Here is a 22,530-nt window from a genome sequence, read left to right on the forward strand (position 1 = left end):
AAATCAATGCAGCGAAGTCTGAGGCCCTCGATGTCTCCCTCCCCAAATCCATACAGGATTCCATCCAGTCCAACTTTACCTTTGCCTGGCCCTCACAGGGTATCAAATACTTAGGAATTCCTATTCATAGAGACCTCTCCCGTCTATGTTATCTTAATTTTGGGCCCTTTATTGAACAACTCCATACAGACCATGGTTGGCAAGTTAGAACTGTAAGATTCACTATGTGAACCACTGGTGTTTTGTGGAAAAACACATGTACACTGTGTTCCAAATTATTATGCAAAAAGTGATAAGGGAAGAATTTGTTTGTTTGTCAGTTAAACTCATTGATGGTGATGTGTGTCAGGGCTCTTTATATCACTGTAAGCAATTGCAGACACCTGTGCTAATTAGTTTGGCAGGTGTGTCCAATGAAAGACAAGACTACTTAAGAAGGCTGTCCCACATTATTAAGCAGCCTTCATTTTCTGCCAAGATGGGAAAGAAAAAGGATGTGTCGGCTGCTGAGAAGCAACAAATTGTGGAGTGTTTAGGTCAAGGCATAACTACAATCAACATTGTGCGATGATCAGGATGACGTATCTTGGCAATCAAGAAGTATGTAGCTGATTCACAGTACACACGTGTGCGTGCTGATAAGGGCAAATTGAGGACTCTTTCCTACAGGCAATTACATCAGGTTAAAAGAGCAGCGGCAAAAAAGCCTTGTCATAGCAGCAGACAAGTTTTTGAAGCTTCTGGTGCCTCCAACATCCCCCGATCAACAAGATGCAGGGTCCTTCAGAGGTTTGCAGCTATGCGTAAGCCATCCTGTCGACCTCCTCTATCCACTGCACACAAGCAGAAACGGCTCCAGTGGGCCAAACAATACATGAAGACTGATTTCAAAACTGTTTTGTTCACGGATGAGTGCCATGCAACGCTCGATGGTCCAGATGGATGGAGTGGAGGATGGCTGGTTGATGGACACCCCACGCAAACACGGCTACAGCGCCAACAAGGAGGAGGTGGAGTAATGTTTTGGGCTGGAATCATGGGGAGAGAGATTGCCGGCCCCTTTAGGATCCCTGAAGGGGTAAAGATGTACTCCATAATGTATGTGGAGTTTCTCAAACAGCACTTCCTGTCATGGTTCAAGAAGAAGAACCGTGTATTCCACAGCAAGATCATTTTCATGCATGATAATGCACCGTCTCATGCTGCACATAACACATCTGCATCTCTGGCTGATATGGGCATAAAAGGGGACAAACTTATGGTGTGACCCCCATGCTCCCCTGACCTCAACCCCATTCAGAACCTCTGGAGCATCATCAAAAGGAATGTCTATGATGGCGGGAGGCAGTTCACATCTAAGCAACAGCTCTGGGAGGGTATTCTGTCCTCATGCAAAACAATTGAAGCAGAAACCATCCAAAACCTGACAAATTCAATGGACGAGAGAGTTCAGAAGCTCCTTTCGAACAAGGGGTCCTATGTGCAAATGTAACATCACCTAGAATAAAGTTTTGAGTTGAAAACTGTTTGATTTCAGTTTCTAATAACCTGCTAATGCTTATAATTTCAAAAATGACCATTTTTTCTTCTTTATTAAAATGAAAAGGTTGATCGAAGAGTGTGGGGGATCTAAGAGTGTGGCAACCCAGTAGTCAGGATTACTTAGAATTCTGACAATCTGAGGGTCATGTTGCAGGTAGTGCAGCAAGAAGGCACTCATGTGTCTTGCGCATCTAGGAGCCCCAAAATTATTTTCCAGGCTAGATGCAGCTAAAAATTATTATTAATTCTAAATCTGGTGGTGCTTAGTATAGATGGCCTAATAGAATCATTACTGCCCACTGCTACAAAGCCCAAATTATTTTCCAGCCAAGATACAGATAAACATGATTAGTAATTTTAAATCTGGTGGAGCTTAGCATAGATGGCCTAATAGAATCAGTACTGCACACTGCTACAAAGCCCAAATAATTTTCCAGCCAAGATACAGATAAACATGATTAGTAATTTGAAAGCTTAAAACGGTTGGTGAGGTGATTTTAACCAATCATCAAGCTTTTACTCTCCCCAGGATCACACAGGGGTAGAAAAGTCGTTTCGGATCCATGATTTGTTCATCTTTATGAACGTGAGCCTGTCAACATTATCAGTGGAGAGCTGCGTGCGCTTATCTGTCAGCACACCACCAGCAGCGCTGAACACATGTTCAGACAGAACGCTGGCTGCGGGTCATGACAAGATCTCCAAGGCGTAAGTGGCGAGCTCCGGACATTTATCCAGATTGGAAGCCCAAAGAGAGCAAGGGTCCAGGGACACAGTCATGGCTTCAATGTTTACTTGGAAATACTCCTGTACCATCGTCTCTAGGCGTTGACTATGTGTCAGACTTATTGTCTCCTGTGGCCTTGCAAAGGATGGGCTAAAAAAGTGGTGAAATGATACCGCAAAATTGATGTTACCAGCAGATACTGTGTTTCTGTTACGGTTTGAGTGCTGAACACTCGACGGTCCCATGGTTGGCAAGTTGGAACTGTGAGATTCACTACGTGCACCACTGGTGTTTTGTGGAAAAGCACATGTAAGATTCTGCATCAGTCTCTGCTGATACTCCTGCATGCGTGCATCCCTTTCTATGTCAGGAATAATTTCTGCAAATTTACTTTTGTACCGGGGATCTAACAGTGTGGCAACCCAGTAGTCAGGATTATTTCAAATTCTCACAATTCGAGGGTCATGTTGCAGGTAGTGCAGCAAGAAGGCACTCATGTGTCTTGCGCATCCAGGAGCACCAAGTCCCTGTTGTGTTGGTGGCGAGGTAATAATCATGCTTCCTTCCTCTGTCCTCTCCCCCCAACCTCGCACAACAGAAATGTGATAAGGTCTCCCTCATCTGATGAGTCTTCCATCAGTTCGTCTTCCACTTCTTCCTGGGCTCCTGCACCTTCCTCACAAGTTTGGCTGCTACCATGCGCCCTAGGTAAAACCATCTCCCCCACCCTCACATGCCTGCCGCCTTGGTGCTGCCGACCGTCTGGACCATGCAGATGTTAGCCCTTCCGCATACAACTCCTCCTCCTCTACTTCCTCCACCTCCTCTTGTGCCACCACCTGACTCCGAATTCTGTTCAACATGTGCTCCAGCATGTAAATCACCGGAATAGTCATGCTGATAATGGCATCGTCAGCAGTAAACATCTTCGTTGCCATTTCAAAACTGTGCAGAAGGGTGCATAGGTCCCTGATCTGAGACCACTTCTCCAGCGTGATTTGCCCCACCTCTGGATCTCGTTGGCCCAGGCTATACGTCAGAACGTATTGCACCAGGGCTTGTCGGTGCTGCCACAGTCGCTGCAACATGTGCAGAGTTGAATTCCACCGGGTAGGCATATCGCATTTTAGCCGGTGAAGTGGCAGGCCCAACGACTTCTGTAGAGATGTAAGTTGCTGAGCTGCGGGATGCGAACGGCGGAAGTGAGCACACAGCGACCGTGCCCTCTGCAAAAGGCCATCTAGTCCGGGATAGTGGTCTAAAAATTGCAGGACAACCAGGTTCAACACGTGAGCCATACAAGGCACGTGTGTGACATGGCCCAGGCGAAGGGCCGCACCCAGGTTTGCAGCATTGTCGCACACGGCCTTCCCTGGTTTCAGGTCCAGTGGAGACAACCATTCATGAAATTGGTTCTCCAGAGCTGACCACAACTCCTCAGCTGTGTGACTCACATTTCCCAGACATTTCAAAGTAAAAGCCGCCTATTGACGTTGAGCCCTACTGCCAGCATAGTAAGTAGGTGTGCAGGATCCCTTCTGCGCAGTTAGAAAGGTTGTGGCATGACCAGACAGGCTTTGGGTGCAGGTGGAGGACCGAGAGGAGGTTGATTAGGCAGAAGCAGTGGAGGAACTTTGAGATAAAGAGGATTGACGCACAACTCGTGGGGACGGCAAGACTTGGACAGCAGCCCCTAGTCCTGCCCTCACCATAGTTACCCAGTGTCCAGTCAGCGACATGTAACGCCCCTGTCCATGCCTACTCGTCCAAGTGTCTGTGGTGAAATGCACCCTGTCACACACAGAGTTTCTCAAAGAAGCGGTGATGTTGTGTGCGACATGCTGGTGGAGCGCAGGCACACCTTTCTTTGAGAAGTAGTGCCGAATAGGCATCTGGTACTGGGGCCCTGCGGCGGACATAAGGTCTCGAAAATCCTCTGTGTCCACCAGGCGGAAAGGCAGCATTTCTGTAGCCAAGAGCTTGCAGATGGTGAAATTCAACCTCTTAGCTTTCTCATGGCTAGGAGGAAATGGTCTTTAACTTGTCCACATCTGAGGGACCGAGGGCTGGCTGTTGTGCTTAGACGGGGTTGATAAGGGTGTCCCCGGCAAACTGCCGGTCTGTGAGGAAGATGCAGGCGGACATGTTAGGTTGCCTTGATCCAAAGGTGGTGCTATCGATGTCGGACAGCGCTCAACACCAGCTGGTGTTACCACCTCCAAAGAAAATGATGACCTGCCAATCACGCTGGCTGTTGCGGGTAAAGAGGTGGCAGGTCTGCATCCCAAAACAGGTGTGACTGCTGTCCCCCCAGTCACAGAGGATGAAGAGGCCGCGGATGCACAAGATGTGGCAGACGGCGGTTGGCCCGGCCGGCTAGGCCGCATTGTAGCACAGTGAGCTTCCCACAGCAACTTATCCATCATGTCCATGTGCCGGTTCATGCATGAAGTACTCAAACTATGTATTTTTTGGCCTCTACTTAGCTTCTGCTGACAAATGTTACAGATAACACGAATTGGGTCATCTTTATCGATCTGAAAAAATGCCCAGGCTATGCAAGGCTTAGCACCCATGCGACCTGAAGAGCCACTACGACTTGTGGTCAGAGGCAGAGTTGTGTTTGAGGATGCAGTTGTTGACTTGCTTCCAGTACTACATCTCTGTCCAGGAAGGGAGCAACCTGACCTCGTCGTCACTAGCATCCTCCTCCACCTCCTCTGCTGACCTCATCTCTTGGCTGACTGTGGGTTGACAGTAAGTGGGATCTCCAACCTCATCATCATCACCCTGTGTGTTATCACACCCGTCGTCCTCAGAGCCAACCTGTTCCTGCCCTGACAAAAAACTAAAGTTGTCGCTCCAATCAGGTATTTGAGTCTCATCATCGTCTTCCTCATTGTCTCCACCAACAGGAGTTACAGTTTGGGAATGAGGGTCTACATTATGGTCAGAACCTTCTGCGTCTGGTCCTGGATCCGACTCATAAACATTCTTGGCATCAGTGCAGATCATTTCCTCGTCTGGATTCACAAAAGCTCTGGAGCCGACCTCTGATTCCCAGGCTATAGTATGAGTAAACAGCTCTGCAGACTCAACCATCTGTTTTACCCCATACTCAGATGGGCAGCTGGAGATTTGGGAGCTGTGAGGAAGCAAGTGCGATTGGGGTGACACCTCTGAGGACTGGAGTATTTGTGATATTGAAGTTGAGATGGAGGAGAGCCAACTTAAAGGAGCACTTGATATCCGTTGAAGCACCTGCTGTTTTTGTGCCTCATCTGGAATTTGTAGCGATTGGCGTGGCCGTAAGAAAGGGATCTTATCGCATTGTCCGCTAAAAGAAGTAGACATTTTAGTTTGGCTGGAAGATGGTCTTTCTTCTGCAGATGTTACTGTTGCTTTAACACCTACCCCACACAACCTTTTTTCCCCTTCCCAACACGCCTATTCCCCTTTCCACCAGCAGCAGGCCTTTTTCCACTCATTTTGGTGGTTAACTAATTCACAACTCTGGAGTTGTTTGCACAAAAAAACAATGGATGGGAACCGAGCAGAGCTGAGTGGCCAAACTGTGGTATTAGGCCAAAAGTATTGGCTGGGTTAGATGCAGATAAAAATGATACTGAATTTGCAACCTGATGGAGGTCAGTATAGATGGATTAATAGAACAAGTTCCACACACTGCTAGAAGCCCAAATATTTTTTCAGAGCTAGATACAGAAAAAAATTATATTCAATTTGCAACCTGATGGAGGTCAGTATAGATGGACTAATAGAACAAGTCCCACACAAAGCTAGAAGCCCAAATATTTTTGCAGAGCTAGTTGCAGAAAAAAAATATTTTTAATTTGCAACCTGATGGAGGTCAGTATAGATGGACTAATAGAACAAGTCCCACACACTGCTAGAAGCCCAAATATTTTTTCAGAGCTAGATGCAGAAAAAAATTATTTTTAATTTGCAACCTGATGGAGGTCAGTATAGATGGACTAATAGACCAAGTCACACACACTGCTAGAAGCCCAAATTTTTATTCAGAGCTAGATGCAGAAAAAAAATGTTTTCAATTTGCAACCTGATGGAGGTCAGTATAGATGAACTAATAGAACACGTCCCACACACTGCTAGAAGCCCAAATATTTTTTCAGAGCTAGATGCAGAAAGAAAATATTTTTAATTTGCAACCTGATGGAGGTCAGTATAGATGGACTAATAGACCAAGTCCTACACACTGCTAGAAGCCCAAATTTTTTTTTCAGAGCTAGATGCAGAAAAAAATTATATTCAATTTGCAACCTGATAGAGGTCAGTATAGATGTACTAATAGAACAAGTCCCACACACTGCTAGAAGCCCAAATATTTTTTCAGAGCTAGATGCAGAAAAAAATATTTTTAATTTGCAACCTGATGGAGGTCAGTATAGATGGACTAATAGACCAAGTCCCACACACTGCTAGAAGCCCACATTTTTTTTCAGAGCTAGATGCAGAAAAAAATTATATTCAATTTGCAACCTGATGGAGGTCAGTATAGATGGACTAATAGAATGATGCTATGCCCAAAAGGTTTTACTTCACTAAGTGCAGTAAAAAAATTGGTATTCTATACACAGGTGGTGTAGCTTGCAACACAGATAGGCTACTCCACTGACTAACACACTCTGCAGTAAGCCAAAAAGGATTAGCTTTGCTAGATTTAGCCAAATGCTGTGAAAAAAAACTTGCACAGCACTGGCACAGACCTGCCTGGCAAAAACTGATTGGAACTGATGTAACTTAGTCCTGAAAAGGACTGTAATTACAATTAGACTTTACTCCCAACCTATCTATTTAAGAGCACAGACCTGCCTGATAAAAGTCATAGGAAATGCTGTAACCTAGTCCTTAAAAGGACTGCAATCACAACTCTTCCCTATTCCCAAGCTATCTGCAGATTTGTGCGAAAATTGGCTTGAAATTAACAAGGTATAGCGCACACAGCAACAGCGGTGCCGTCTAACACGCAGCTGCAGCAGTGAGAAAATGGTGGCGACGGGGAAAATGGCTGGGTCTTATAGGGCAAGGACATGTGACATACACTGCCAATGACACATGCCCTTGCTTGTGTGAAAAAAAGCACTTCGCTCCATGTATGCGCTGCTGATAGGCTGACAGATTGCACCTCCCCACTGTAAATGCGGGAAAGAGAAAAAAAAATGGAGATCTTCATTATTCCTGCAGAGATCCATCACCTGCCCCTCCCCCCACCCCGCTGTACACTCAAACTGCGTATTAACATTAACCCCTTAACAACATTTGACGTACTAATACGCGTTTGTGCCCTGGGACTTAAGAGCCTGACCCATATTAGTACGTCATGGCGATCGCGCGCGCACACAGGCTGTGCGGGCGCAATCGCCGCCGGGTGTCAGCTGATTGTCACAGCTGACACCCGGTACTATGTGCAGGGAGCGGTCTTGCACCGCTTCCAGCACATTAACCCCCGCGATGCTGCGATCGAAGTCGATCGCAGCATTGCGGTGGCAAGGGGAGGTGATCGCAGATACTCACCTCCTCTTCCGGCTTCCAGCGCTGACTGCCGTGGCTTCCAGGATGTTGCGATGACAACCTGATGTGTCAGACAGCAGTAAGATTGTCTGGACATGTGCAGTGCATCTCCAAGCAATCTTCTCCCTGTCCAGCGCTGACAGCCTGCATGACACAGGGATGGTGCTGAATTCCTGTGCCATGCAGGCGATCAGAGAAAAAAAAGTGAAAGTCCCACAGTGGGACAAAGTAATAAAGTCTAAAAACTATCAGAAAGTGAAAAAAAAAATTGTAAAAATATTAAAAAAAAAATTAAAAAAATAATCCACCAAAAATAAAAATATTATGTACCCATCAATAAATATTATTTAAAAGAAAACCAAAAAAAAAACAATAAAAGTACACATATTTGGTATCGCCGCGTCTGGAACAACCTGACCTATAAAAACGTCCCACTAGTTAACCCCTTCAGTGAACAGGGTAAAAAAAAAAATAAAAAACTAAGCAAAAAACAATGCTTTATCACCATACTGCCAAACAAAAAATGGAATAACACGCGATCAAAAAGACAAATATAAATAAAAATGGTACCGCTGAAAACGTCATCTCGTCCCGCAAAAAACAAGCCACTATACAGCTCCATCAGCTGAAAAATAAAAAAGTTATAGCTCTCAGAATAAAGCTATGCAAAAAAATATTTTTTTCTATAAAATTGCTTTTATTATGTAAAAGTGCAAAACATAGAAATACGATATAAATGTGGTACCGCTGTAAACGTGCTGACCCGAAGAATAAAGCTGCCTTATCAATTTTACCACACGCGGAACAGAATAAAAAAAAACAAAACAAACAATTCCTGAATTGTTGGTTTTTGTTTATTCTGCCTCCCAAAAATCGGAATAGAAAGCGATCAAAAAATGTCACGTGCCTGAAAATGGCACCAATAAAAACGTCAACTCATCCCGCAAAAAAAAAGCCGTCAAATGACTGTCTGCCAAAATCAAGAAAAATTATAGCTCTCAAAATATGGCGATTCAAAAACTAGATTTTACAAAAAATGCGACTTTTAGTGTGAGACAGCTGTCAGTCATAAAAACCCCATATGATTCTGGTATCGCTGTAGTCTCACCGACCCGAAGAATAAGGTCGTCTAATCACTTATACCGCATGAGGAACGGCGTAAAAAATAAACTCTCAGGTTAGGGTTGTGCTAGGGTTAGGGTTGTGCTACGGTTAGGGTTGTGCTACGGTTAGGGTTGTGCTACGGTTAGGGTTGTGTTAGGGTTAGGGCTGGGGTTGGGGTTAGGGTTGGGGTTAGGGTTGTGATGGGGTTGGGATTTTTTTCAAAAGTAAGAAAAAAAGATGACGATATGGCGACTAGTGTTGAGCGCAAGTGCTCGCTACTTGAGTTTGCACTGGGTGTTCTGGTATGCATTGAGTATCGTGGGTATTTGAGTGACATGCTCGAGTCACCGCCCCATATGCTTCACAGCCCAAAAAACTTTGCGGGGATTGCCTGCCATGCACGAGAGATCCCCGCATGTTTTTTTTTGGGTGTCTAATAACAGTGAAACATCCGGGCGGGGACTCGAGCATGTCACTCGAGCACACGCAGTACATGGTGCATACCGGAGTACCCGATGCAAACTCAAGTAGCGAGCACTTGCGCTCAAGACTAATGACAACTTATTCAATATGATGACTTAATGTTATCAAATTCTGTGACGTACCTCTGGGTTCAAAATGTTCACTATACACCTTAATAAAAACCTTGAGGGGTATAGTTTCCAAAATGGGGTCACTTGTGGGGGAGCTCCACTGTTTAGGCACATCAGGGGCTCTCCAAACGCGACATGGTGTCCGCTAATAAATTGAATGGAAAATCGGCTCAAATTGTTAGCGGACGCCATGTTGCGTTTGGAGAGCCCCTGTGTGCCCAAACATTGGAGCTCCCCCACAAGTGACCCCATTTTGGAAACTAGACCGCCCAAGGCACCTATCTAGATGCATAGTGAGCACTTGGAACCCTTAGGTGCTTCACAAATTGATTCGTAAAAATGGAAAAGTATTTTTTTCCCACTTTTTCATTTTTACGAATCAATTTTTGAAGCACCTGGGGGTTCCAAGTGCTCACTATGCATCTAGACAGGTGCCTTGGGGGGTCTAGTTTCCAAAATGGGGTCACTTGTGGGGGAGCTCCAATGTTTGGGCACACAGGGACTCTCCAAATGCAACATGGTGTCCGCTAACAAATTGTCGGCTCAAATTGTTAGCGGACAACATGTTGCGTTTGGAGAGCCTCTGTGTGCCCAAACATTGGAGCTCCCCCATAAGTGACCCCATTTTGGAAACTAGACCCCCCAAGGCACCTATCTAGATGCATAGTGAGCACTTGGAACCCCCAGGTGCTTCACAAATTGATTCGTAAAAATGAAAAAGTATTTTTTTTTCACTTTTTCATTTTTCTGAATCAATTTGTGAAGCACCTGGGGGTTCCAAGTGCTCACTATGCATCTAGATAGGTGCCTTAGGGGGTCTAGTTTCCAAAATGGGGTCACTTGTGGGGGAGCTACAATGTTTGGGCACACAGGGGCTCTCCAAACGCAACATGTTGTCCACTAACAATTTGAGCCGACAATTTGTTAGCAGACACCATGTTGCATTTGGAGAGTCCCTGTGTGCCCAAACATTGTAGCTCCCCCACAAGTGACCCCATTTTGGAAACTAGACCCCCCAAGGCACCTATATAGATGCATAGTGAGCACTTGTAACCCTAGGTGCTTCACAAATTGATTCGTAAAAATGAAAAAGTGAAAAAAAAAACACTTTTTCATTTTTACGAATCAATTTGTGAAGCACCTGGGGGTTCCAAGTGCTCACTATGCATCTAGATAGGTGCCTTGGGGAGTCAAGTTTCCAAAATGGGGTCACTTGTGGGGGAGCTACAATGTTTGGGCACACAGGGGCTCTCCAAACGCAACATGGCATCCGCTAATTATTTAAGCAAATTTTACAATCAAAAAGTCAAATGGCGCTCCTTCCCTTCCGAGCCCTGCCGTGCGCCCAAACAGTGTTTTTTCCCCACATATGTTGTATCTGCGTGCCCAGGGGAAATTGCACAACAAATTTTGGGGTCCATTTTTTTTGTTACCCCTGTGAAAATAAAAAAAATTGGGTCTAAAGTAACATTTTTGTGAAAAAAGTTAAATGTTCATTTTTTTCTTCCACATTCCAAAAATTCCTGTGAAGCACCTGAAGGGTTAATAAACTTATTGAATGTGGTTTTGAGCACCTTGAGGGGTGCAGTTTTTAGAATGGTGTCACTTTTGGGTATTTTCTGTCATAAAGACCTCTCAAAGTGACTTCAAATGTGATGTGGTCCCTAAAAAAATGGCTTTGTAAATTTTGTTGGAAAAATGAGAAATCGCTGATCAACTTTTAACCCTTATAGCTCCCTAACAAAAAAAAATTTGGGTTCCAAAATTGTGCTGATGTAAAGTGGACATGTGGGAAATGTTTTTATTAACTCTTTTGTGTGACATATCTCTCTGATTTAAGGGCATACGAATTCAAATTTTGAAATTTGCAAAATTTTCAACATTTTTGCCAAATTTCCATTTTTTTCACAAATAAACGCAAGTGATATCAAAGAAATTTTACCACAACCATGAAGTACAATATGTCACGAAAAAACATTCTCAGAATCATTGGGATCCGTTGAAGCATTCCAGAGTAATTACCTCATAAAGTGACAGTGGTCAGAATTGTAAAAATTGGCCTGGTCATTAACGTGCAAACCACCCTCGGGGGTTCAGGGGTTAATTTTCAGCATTACTGAGAAAAAATCCAGTTATGATTTTGGGGCACGAACAGTTATCGAACATAACCTCGAAGAGCCAAATTTTTTTCAAATCGTTCGTGTTCGCCGAACGGCTCGAACACCGCCCAAAACAGCTCAAATTTGAGATTGGGGAACAGTTCGAGTCGAACAACGCTCATCTCTACCTAACACCCCGAGCAGCCTGCAGACGTCCTATCCACGGCTATCGCCTGTAAGCCACGTGGAGTAGGACCCTTCAGTCCGGTATCACGCCGGCTGGAGGCACGTGTACCGGTCGGCGTAGTCACACACGCATCCTAGCGCCGCCAGTGTAGTCCCTGTGCAGTAACAAGTCTACAGATAGTTTTTCTCCGCACATCTCTCGTGCTGCTAACGGAGATATTGCGATACCCATTCCTGTGTGCAGTAACACGGAAGGGTTTATCATTTAAGTTGGTTGCTTTCCTTTTCACCCAGAAAGTGTTCGGCAGCTGTCCACCAGGCTGCATCGCGGACCCCGGGGTCAGTTGCGTTCCATTATAATAAAGTTGTTTGCAACCGCCCTCCTAACGCCGAGCAAGCTTGTATTTACAGGAACTAGCAGGACGAAGAAAAAATTACTGAATATATGAAGATTTACAGTACAGATAAAAAGTTTGGACACACCTTCTCATTTAAAGATTTTTCTGTATTTTCATGACTTTGAAAATTGTACATTCACACTGAAGGCATCAAAACTATGAATTAACACATGTGGAATTATATACTTAACAAAAAAGTGTGAAACAACTGAAAATATGAATTATATTCTAGGTTCTTCAAAGTAGCCACCTTTTGCTTTGATGACTGCTTTGCACACTCTTGGCATTCTCTTGATGAGCTTCAAGAGGTAGTCACCGGAAATGGTTTTCACTTCACAGGTGTGCCCTGTCAGGTTTAATAAGTGGGATTTCTTGCCTTATAAATGGGGTTGGGACCATCAGTTGTGTTGTGCAGAAGTCTGGTGGATACACAGCTGATAGTCCTACTGAATAGACTGTTAGCTGCTTTTTTCTTGCCATAATACAAATTCTAAGTAAAGAAAAACGAGTGGCCATTATTACTTTAAGAAATGAAGGTTAGTCAGTGCGAAAAATTGGGAAAACTTTGAAAGTGTCCCCAAGTGCAGTTGCAAAGCCCATCAAGCCCTACTAAGAAACTGGCTCACATGAGGACCGCCCCAGGAAAGGAAGACAAAGAGTCACCTCTGCTTCTGAGGATAAGTTTATCTGAGTCACCAGCCTCAGAAATCGCAGGTTAACAGCAGCTCAGATTAGAGACCAGGTCAATGTCACACAGAGTTCTTGCTGCAGACACATCTCTTCAACAACTGTTAAGAGGAGACTTTGTGCAGCAGGCCTTCATGGTAAAATAGCTGCTAGGAAACCACTGCTAAGGACAGGCAACAAGCAGAAGAGACTTGTTTGCGCTAAAGAACATAAGGAATTGACATTAAACCAGTGGAAATCTGTGCTTTGGTCTGATGAGTCCAAATTTGAGATCTTTGGTTCCAACCACCGTGTCTGTGTGCGACGCAGAAAAGGTGAACGGATCTAAATGCCTGGTTCCCACCGTGAAGCATGGAGGAGGAGGTGTGATGGTGTGAGGGTGCTTTGCTGGTGACACTGTTGGGGATTTATTCAAAATTGAAGGCATACTGAACCAGCATGGCTACCACAGCATCTAGCAGCAGCATGCTATTCCATCCAGTTTGCATTTAGTTGGACCATCATTTATTTTTCAACAGGACAATGACCCCAAACACACCTCCAGGCTGTGTAAGGGCTATTTGACCAAGAAGGAGAGTGATGGGGTGCTACGCCAGATGACCTGGCCTCCACAGTCACCAGACCTGAACCCAATCGAGATGGTTTGGGGTGAGCTGGACGGCAGAGTGAAGGCAAAAGGGCCAACAAGTGCTAAGTATCTCTGGGAACTTCTTCAAGATTGTTGGAAGACCATTTCCGGTGACTACTTCTTGAAGCTCATCAAGAGAATGCCAAGAGTGTGCAAAGCAGTCATCAAAGCAAAAGGTGGCTACTTTGAAGAACCTAGAATATAAGACATATTTTCAGTTGTTTCACACTTTTTTGTTAACTATATAATTCCACATGTGTTAATTCATAGTTTTGATGCCTTCAGTGTGAATGTACAATTTTCATAGTCATGAAAATACAGAAAAATCTTTAAATGAGAAGGTGTCCAAACTTTTGGTCTGTACTGTATGTCGGAGGTATAAAACTTCATAGTTTCTAACAGTCCAGAGAAACAATGCAAAAAGGGAGCAAGTCTTAGCAGGGCTAAGCCTAAAAGTGGATATTTTAGGGACATTCTTGAGGCATTGATCCTTTGGGTAGATCTTTAATGTCCCAATTTTTCTGTTCTAAATATTAGTAAATCTATAATCACTATTAGTGATGAGCGAGTATGTTCTGTTAACCCTTTCTCCGAGTATACTCGGACGAGCACCGAGTATTTACAGCGTGCTCGGTGATATGTTTGAATCACTCCCGTGTGCATGATTTGCGATGGTTTGACAGCTTTAATACATGTGAGGAATGTGTAAGAAGCAGACATTCCTCACATGTATTAAAGCTGTCAAACTAGTGATTCAAACATATCACCGAGCACGCTGTAAATACTCGGTGCTCGCCCAAGTATACTCGGCGAAAGGGTTAGCAAAACATACTCGCTCATCACTAATCACTATCCATAGAACCCTAGTGCCAAAACTGGTATACAAAATTATGCTATTCAGTACAGTGCCCCATCTCCCAGACCCCATAGCGCCGTTCTGTACAGAATAATTTCCTAAAGGACTTGCGCGATCTTCTTTCTTCAGGAGCAACATTTTTATCATGAGATAGAGGGTCGCTTTAATTTTTTTTCTATGCAGGGGATTTGAAGGTTTGTATCAGAAAGATATTGGGACTCAAGATGAGCGGATCGATGAACAGAGGATTAAGTTCGTCGAATATCCTAAAAATACTTTTTTTCACTCAAATTAAAATACTTTGCAATTCGATTTGCAGTTCGCAAAAAAACCTTTTCACTTACCTTTCCCATAATGATGGTAATCGTCGTTTTAATTTTTATTTCATAAATCAATAGTACACATGAAAATAATCAACTTTGTAATATATCTCTTCAGATAAATCTTCTTCTTTCTCTGCCAGGACTGATTTTTCATTTTCAAAATGTTCAATTCTCGGGTAAAATCTGTCTTCAGTGAAGTCAGACTATCCCATTACTGAGGTAGGAGTTGACAGTTTGTACTAAGATTCTATGTATAGGGAAGGGGAGAGAAGGAGTGCAAAGCTAGAGGAAGAGCTCCTCCCCATCCATCTACATAGAATCTTATCTCAGTAATGTAAAAATCTGTCTTCACTGAATACAGATTTTTCCCAAAAATTGAGAATTTTGAAAATGAATGCTCAATCCTGGCAGAAAAAGAAAAAAAATTATCTGATAATATATATTACAAAGTTGCATGTATTCATGTGCATTATTGATTTATGAAATTAAAATTAAAACAACGGTTGCTCTTTAAGCATCACAGAGCTGGCTAACGTCTTTTTGTGTTGTCACACAGGCTTCTCCATAATGCCCAGCATCTATAACATCTAGCGGATGATCATACCTTGTGAACTGGTGTTCAGTACCTGGACCATCACAAATCAGCGGTTTCCAGATTATACGCAGAGTCGTTTTCCATCTTCAGAGTTACTGGATAAGTCTTTCTTCTGTAGAGTGTAAGCTAGTATGGTCAGCACGGTCCTCTTTCTCTTCTGTAAAGTCTAAGCTAGACTAGATAGCGGAGACCCAACTGACTCTATAAGATTACACTCTACAGGTGAAGGAGGACCCCGCTGACAATAAGAGCTTACACTTTACATGGGAGAGAGGACCCCGCTAACTATAAGAGCTAACGCTCTACAGTAGATAGAGGGGACCCCTCTAAGCTTATAGGCTTATACTCTACACGAGATAAAAGACCTTGCTAGCCATAAGAGCCTACACTCTAGAGTAGAGAGAGAGTACCCTGCTGACAATAAGAGCTTACACTCTACAGTAAATAGAGGGGACTTATGGTCAGTCAGTTCCACTCTCTCCTGTAGAGTATAAGCTTATAGGGTCAATGTGGTCCTCTCTCTCCTGTAGAGTGTAAGTTTTTTTGTCATTGGGGTACTCTATCTCTACTGTAGAGTGTAAGCTTATAGGGTCAGTGGAGTCCCCTCTATCAACTGTAGAGTCTAAACTCTTATTGTCATTGGGATTCTCTCTCTCTTCTGTAGAGAGTAAGCTTATAAGGTCAGTGGGGTCCCCTTTATCTACTGTAGAGTATAAGCTCTAATTGTGATTAGAGTTCTCTCTCTCTTCTCCAGAGTGTAAGCTCTTATTGTCAGCAGGGTCCTATCTTTCTCCTGTAGAGTGTAACCACTTATTGTCATCAGGGTCCTCTCTCTCCTTTAGCGTGTAGGCTCTTATTGTCAAAAGAAAGAGAAAGAGGACCCCAGTGTAAGCTCTTATTGTCACTGGGGTCCTCTTTTTCTACAGTACAGTGTAGGCTCTTATGGTCAGCAAGGTCCTCTCTCTTCTGTAGAGGGTAAGCTTATAGGGTCATTGGGGTCCTCTCTCTCTCTTCTCCCCCTCATGTATATACCAAGTATTTACAAGCTGTCCAGTACTGAAATTCGCATCATTTTATTCACTGCATATCAAATCTTTTGAGAGAATTCAGAAAAGCCATTGAACTCAAATTTCAAAAGATCCGCTCATCTCCCACCTGCACCCTAGAAAAATAATCAATTTAAGCAAATCAAATACCATAGAATTTTGGACCTATAAGGAATTTTAAAACAACATGGTTTTCGAAGAAAAACATTCATATTTAGGGGAACATAATGCAATCTTTCTATATGGTACTTCACATGCCTGCAGATTTCCAAGATAAAGCGGTGAATGACATCTGCGATAGGCAGAAGTGTTAAACCTACCTTTGCTCATTACACTTGCTGCATAGTAAGCATCCTACTAGGTAGTGGATGAATAATTAATACGCAGTCACACAATACTTGTTTTTTGTATGTTATTTCAGAACACGCTTAGAGTCATTGATAAGTAACACTTGGCAATTTTAATTCACGTCACAGATTCACAGATCCGCCAGGTGCTATTTGTGAATGCAATAAATCTGACAAATGGCAAAGACAGTATTAGCACTGTGAGATGTGACTAGCACGTTATTCTTAAGTGCTAATAACAACTCCTATCATTTTAATAGCAGCAGCTAAAATTCTGAATTTTACTAGACAGAAATCACAATTGTAGAACTAATTCTGAAATTTAGTTCTATCATTAGAAATCAAAACACTTTTTAATTGGATGTTTGCACCAGCAGTAACCTGTACTAGGCTCATTATAACTTATCGTTATTATTTATTTGTTTTATTTTATATTTTCCCCTAATTTACATTTTACATTTGCAGTAATTAATAATCAAATTTAAAATCTACAAAGTGCCGTTCGATGGTTCAAATTTTTATTAAAATGTTCTAAGATCATAACTTGTAAAAATGATGAATCTTTTTAATTTTTGTCCCTTGGCTATTGATGTAAAGCACATTCTTCTAACATTTTGCAATGTCTTCACATTCTTAGAATACAATAGACTGAGTCATACAAGTTAAGCACGAGAATAACGCAGGTAATCTATTAGATGAAAGATACAATTTGGTTTCAGGGATGCAAACGATTTGTATCAGACAATGGTTATTAACTGTGGGATTCACTGCAAGCCAAAGAAAGTTTTTCATTACCAGTGTAGTCTAGGTATTAACCTTTTTTTCCACTTTTTGTGTGATTCATTTGAAATTCTTTCTTTTTTTTTTTGTCGGTGAAAGTGGATGGGGAAGTGTTTGCCCGATGCTATTAGAAATATTTACAACTTGCATCTTTCTAAAAAAAAGTCTCAAAATTTTTTCCCACCAATATTCTCCAATGCCAAAGTGGCATAGATGACTAGACTAGAAAAAAATCCTATGTTAAAGGAGTGGTCCACTACTAGGACAAACCCTTCTCATTCCTCATGTTTGGCCATACTTAAAATAAAGACATCTATCCTCATCTCCGATGCTGGCGCCATTCCGTCGGTGTCAGCACTCGCATTCCTGGGACTCACGTGAGGTTGTTATGTCACCTGGGCCAAGCACTCATTCAGCGCAGATGTGACTGTCCCCATTTTTAGACGTATCGAAACATCATCAGGAACGAGGGCTGCGGCTGCTTTCTGACTTCCTCTTGATGCTCGATTTGTCTGAAGGCGGGAAGAGTCAAACCGGTGCTGATTGGGCGCGTGACGTAACAACCTCACCATGAATCCCGGGAACTTGAGCGCCAACACCGCTGAAACGGTGCCGGCACAGGAGGTGAGAATAGGTGTTTTTATTTTCACGGGGCCAAACATGAGGAATGAGAAGGAATTTTCCAAGTAGTGGATAACCCCTTCCACATTTCATGTCTGAAACAATGCAATCTTTTATACTGTTATGATGGTACATTATATTATTTTGATGGTTTAAAGGTGTTTATAGGCATATTTTCTCTTTCCATATTCTGAAAGTTTTTTTCTTATATTATCACAATTGATAAATGGGTCTTTTTTTTATTGCTGTTATGATTTTTAAAGGAATAAATAAAAATTGCATTGTGCACTTTGGTCCAACCTCTATAACTCTGAAAATAAAAGCTGAGTATAATGGTTATTAAATGTCCCACTTACTAGCTTGGTAGTCTGGAGTTCAAATTGTCCAAATAGTGAGTGAATGAATCCGTGCTGCAGAGTATCTCAATACACTCACTGACAATCCTGTGTGGGTTGCTGGTATCAGTGCAAATGGTCCGGGATGGACAGGATGATTGGAGTAAAAAGTATATGATACTCCCTATAGAAAACTTTCAGAGTAGTTTCTAAAGCTGTGTGTTGAACTTCAAAATTAGTCCTATAGCTCCAAGCATCTGAGCGGCTCTCCAGCCGGCAGCACCGTAACAAACTGAAAGTAGTTTAGGAAATTGCTCCATGATGTGTGATATCACCAAACTACGGAAGGTTTGAAGAACAGAAGGAAACCAGTGATCTTTAAAAGAATTTTGTTGTATATCTGCAGAATATACATAATATGACAAAAATAAATTCTGGGTATTTTTTCCTTACCATTTCTGTCCATGAATGTTAGCTTTTTATTTGTATGTTTCATAATGGATGCAGAAATAAAGAGTTCTCTTTCTGATATCGCTCGATATTTTCTGTCTTTCTCTTTAGCTATAATACATCTGCCTTCTCTATCTGAAGAAGGCCTGCGGACCTAGGTTTTGCGTTGTATCAACTTTGAAAATTCATAAATTGTGTGACATTTTGATAAATTTGTCAAAAGTTTGCTGGCTTAGGGAAAAAGAATGTTTCAAAAAGTTTACTTCAAAAAATGATGATAATACAGGACCAATTATGTACTCCTATAATAGATTTAGCAACAGGTTTTAGCCATATGAGCTGCTCTGAGTGCAGACTCTGAATGAGACATTTGTCTCCCTCTCTAAAAGCCAAAAGTTCTAGCCTGATTTCTAACACCAATTAGCTGCACTTTTAAGCAAAATTCTATATTATAACTATAATGCATACAGGGATTGCAGTGACACCCCAGTCCTGGATACTAGAGGGCCCAAAAGGTCTCGTTAGCCCAAATGAAAAGACCAAAATGACTGTATTAAATACAAATGATAGTTGAAGACCCTGTTGGAGAGTTTATACTGGAACTCATGGCTTTCAAGTTACCCTACACTGGTAGGAAAACTGTAGTTTTTAGTTCTCCAATGGTTTACTTCAATGTCTCCAATATCTTGATGGCAAAAATAGCCTGAGTAGTTATCCTTTCTGTCAAAAATACTGAATACTAGGAAACTTAGGCCTTCGCACCTAGTGCAGATGAACACAAGTCCTTCTTGTGGTGGCCAGCATATAACTTTGAGAACGTTCATCATAGTTGTAAACATGGTTACCTAGGATAGAGGCCCATTCAGATGTCTTTTGCCCACTCTATGTTGAACCTTTATGGCTCTGATAACGAGGCATACCTAAATTATAAGGAGTCAACCAAGGCCTCGGAACATGAGGTATCTCAAAGGCCTTTTTTGAGAAGTCATCATTATAATAATTGCACATGGATGGTGGGGCTCTAGTACAGATTTTGGAGCCAGAAGTCTCAAGATACGCCTCTCATTTGGCCTCAGTTATAAGGCCATGTGTCTTCGATGTCACTCAGAATGTATAGAAAACTGCTTTGATCTCTTCCTTTTGATTATTGTCATATATGAACCTGACATATAGCGTATTGCATTATGTATATCATCCTTTGTGTAAGCCAATGGCCCCACTATCAGTATTTGGTCAGTGTTTGGTCAGTATTTTTTCTCAGGAGTGGGAGCCAAAACCAGATGAGGAACAATGAGAGAAAATGTATAATAGAAACAAGTCACCAATTCTGCATTTATCACCCACTCCTGGTTTTGGCTCCCACTCCTGAAAAAAAATACTGACCATATACTGATAGTGGGGCTGTGGCCTTTGGATGTAAGTGAGCGGAGAAACTCAATTTTTGTCTTGAAACTTTTGATCATCAGATGACGTCATTATGAGAAGATTCAGGCAGCCACGACCTCCCTCTGCAGTGACATCTGTAGGGAAAATGTAGTCTTACGTGTCAGATATTTAGAAGAATAACTGACCACATGTGTAGACCAAATTCTCTTGAACGGTAAATCTTCTTTACAGTCTCTACCTAATAGGATAAGTTACTGAGTGCTGACCCCCAACTCTTAAAAACATATACCCTATTAAAAAAAAACTAGACAACTCCTATATTTACTGCCACTGCCATATTGATGTTAGTAGTCCCAGTCTAGGGTTTGACGGTCTAGTCCACCGCTTGCATATAACTAAGGTATAATGTTTGCCAAAAATGTTGTTCTGTATTAACCTTGTGACATTTTTGTGCAGTATATGAGTTTCTTAACTTAAAAAAAAAAATTGGAGTCAGGTTTGTGCTGTGAAATTTTTAGGGTAGAGGAACGAGAGGAGCACAACTCATCTGGACAAGTTTACTACTACTGGATATATCAAAGTGTGAGAGACTAGACTAGACATGGGAATGATGGGACTGCTAGATTTATAGACGATGCCACTGAGGCTTGGAAGTTCTTTCTTCACCTTTACTATACAACCAACATAAACTATTATGACATTTCTCATCATTATCCCAAAGAAAGTCGTTTTCAAGTTTTTGTCAAGTCATAATTGGCAACAAGTTCTACAATATAACAATCCCATTATAAATTGTGCACTGTTATTTTACACAAGTGTGTTTGGTCTACAGTATCTCAATCTAGGGCATTAATGCAACGTAAATGATGAATCCAGCTTTAAAATATAAACATGCACATGCAAACAATATATCCTTTTGACCAATAACCCCTTGTGGTTCTATAAAATTAAGGACACCCAAGAGGAGAGCAAAAGTATTATTGGAGCTCATACCAAGGTGATAGACTATGCAACAACTAGAGATCCCGTTAGGAAAATGGATTTCCTCTTTTCTTTTTTTGCCCTCTACAAAACCCTTTCCCGCCCCCTTCTTCCCTTGACTGAGGTAAGTATTACTATTTTAAATCAAATTCTATATTGTCTCTTCAATAAAAAATTAATTTCTCTATATTTTTATCCTACGTTTATGTGGTTAATTCCAGCCCCATATATTATACCGTATGCTATACTTTCCGCCTGCAGCTGTATCAGGTATAAGTAAGCACCCAAGATGTCCTCGTATGTAAGCCTCCAAGTGCCATGATATATCTTGAAAAAGTCATAATATTTCAACTATTTCAACCTCTGTAACTTGTTTAGTAATACATTTGCCCCATTTAAAAAAAAAAATCTTTTAGTTTGAGCACCATTACATTTTATTGCATCAAGTCGTTTCACTTCCATAAAGTGTTTCATCTTGGTTAGAATTTCTTCTCTCGTTGAGACTCTAGACTTTAACCAATGTAAAAGCAAACATCAGTGGACAAAAATGGATTGACTTCTAGATACCTATTCAACAGTACAACTTTGCCAGAAATCTGAAGTAAAAAGCTTTGAAAAGTCACAAAAATTATGCAACTTTTGGCGTCATCACACCAAGATAAGAGAAATTGCATTATACAGTTATATGAAAAAGTTTGGGCACCCCTATTAATCTTAAGCTTAATGTTTTATAAAAATTCGTGTTTTTGCAACAGCTATTTCAGTTTGATATATGTAATTACTGTTGGACACAGTAATGTTTATGCCTTGAAATGAGGTTTATTGTACTAACAGAAAATGTGCAATCTGCATTCAAACAAAATTTGACAGGTGCATAAGTATGGGCACCTCACCAGAAAAGTGACATTAATAATTACAAGATCCTCCTTTTGCAAAAATAACAGCCTCTAATCGCTTCCTGTAGCTTTTAATGATTTTCTGGATCCTGGATGAAGGTATTTTTGACCATTCCTCTTTACAAAACAATTCCAGTTCAGTTAAGTTTCATGGTCGCCGAGCATGGACAGCCCACTTCAAATGATCCCACAGATGTTCAATGATATTCAGGTCTGGGGACTGGGATGGCCATTCCAGAACATTGTAATTATTCCTCTGCATGAATGCCTGAGTAGATTTGGAGCGGTGTTTTGGATCATTGTCTTGCTGAAAGATCCATCCCCTGCGTAACTTCAACTTTGTCACTGATTCTTGAACATTATTGTCAAGAATCTGCTGATACTGAGTGGAATCCATGCG

The sequence above is a fragment of the Phyllobates terribilis genome, unplaced genomic scaffold (genome assembly GCF_046119375.1).
Source record: "Phyllobates terribilis strain yellow unplaced genomic scaffold, ASM4611937v1 Scaffold_12__6_contigs__length_324123572, whole genome shotgun sequence".
In the NCBI taxonomy this organism is placed as follows: domain Eukaryota; kingdom Metazoa; phylum Chordata; class Amphibia; order Anura; family Dendrobatidae; genus Phyllobates; species Phyllobates terribilis.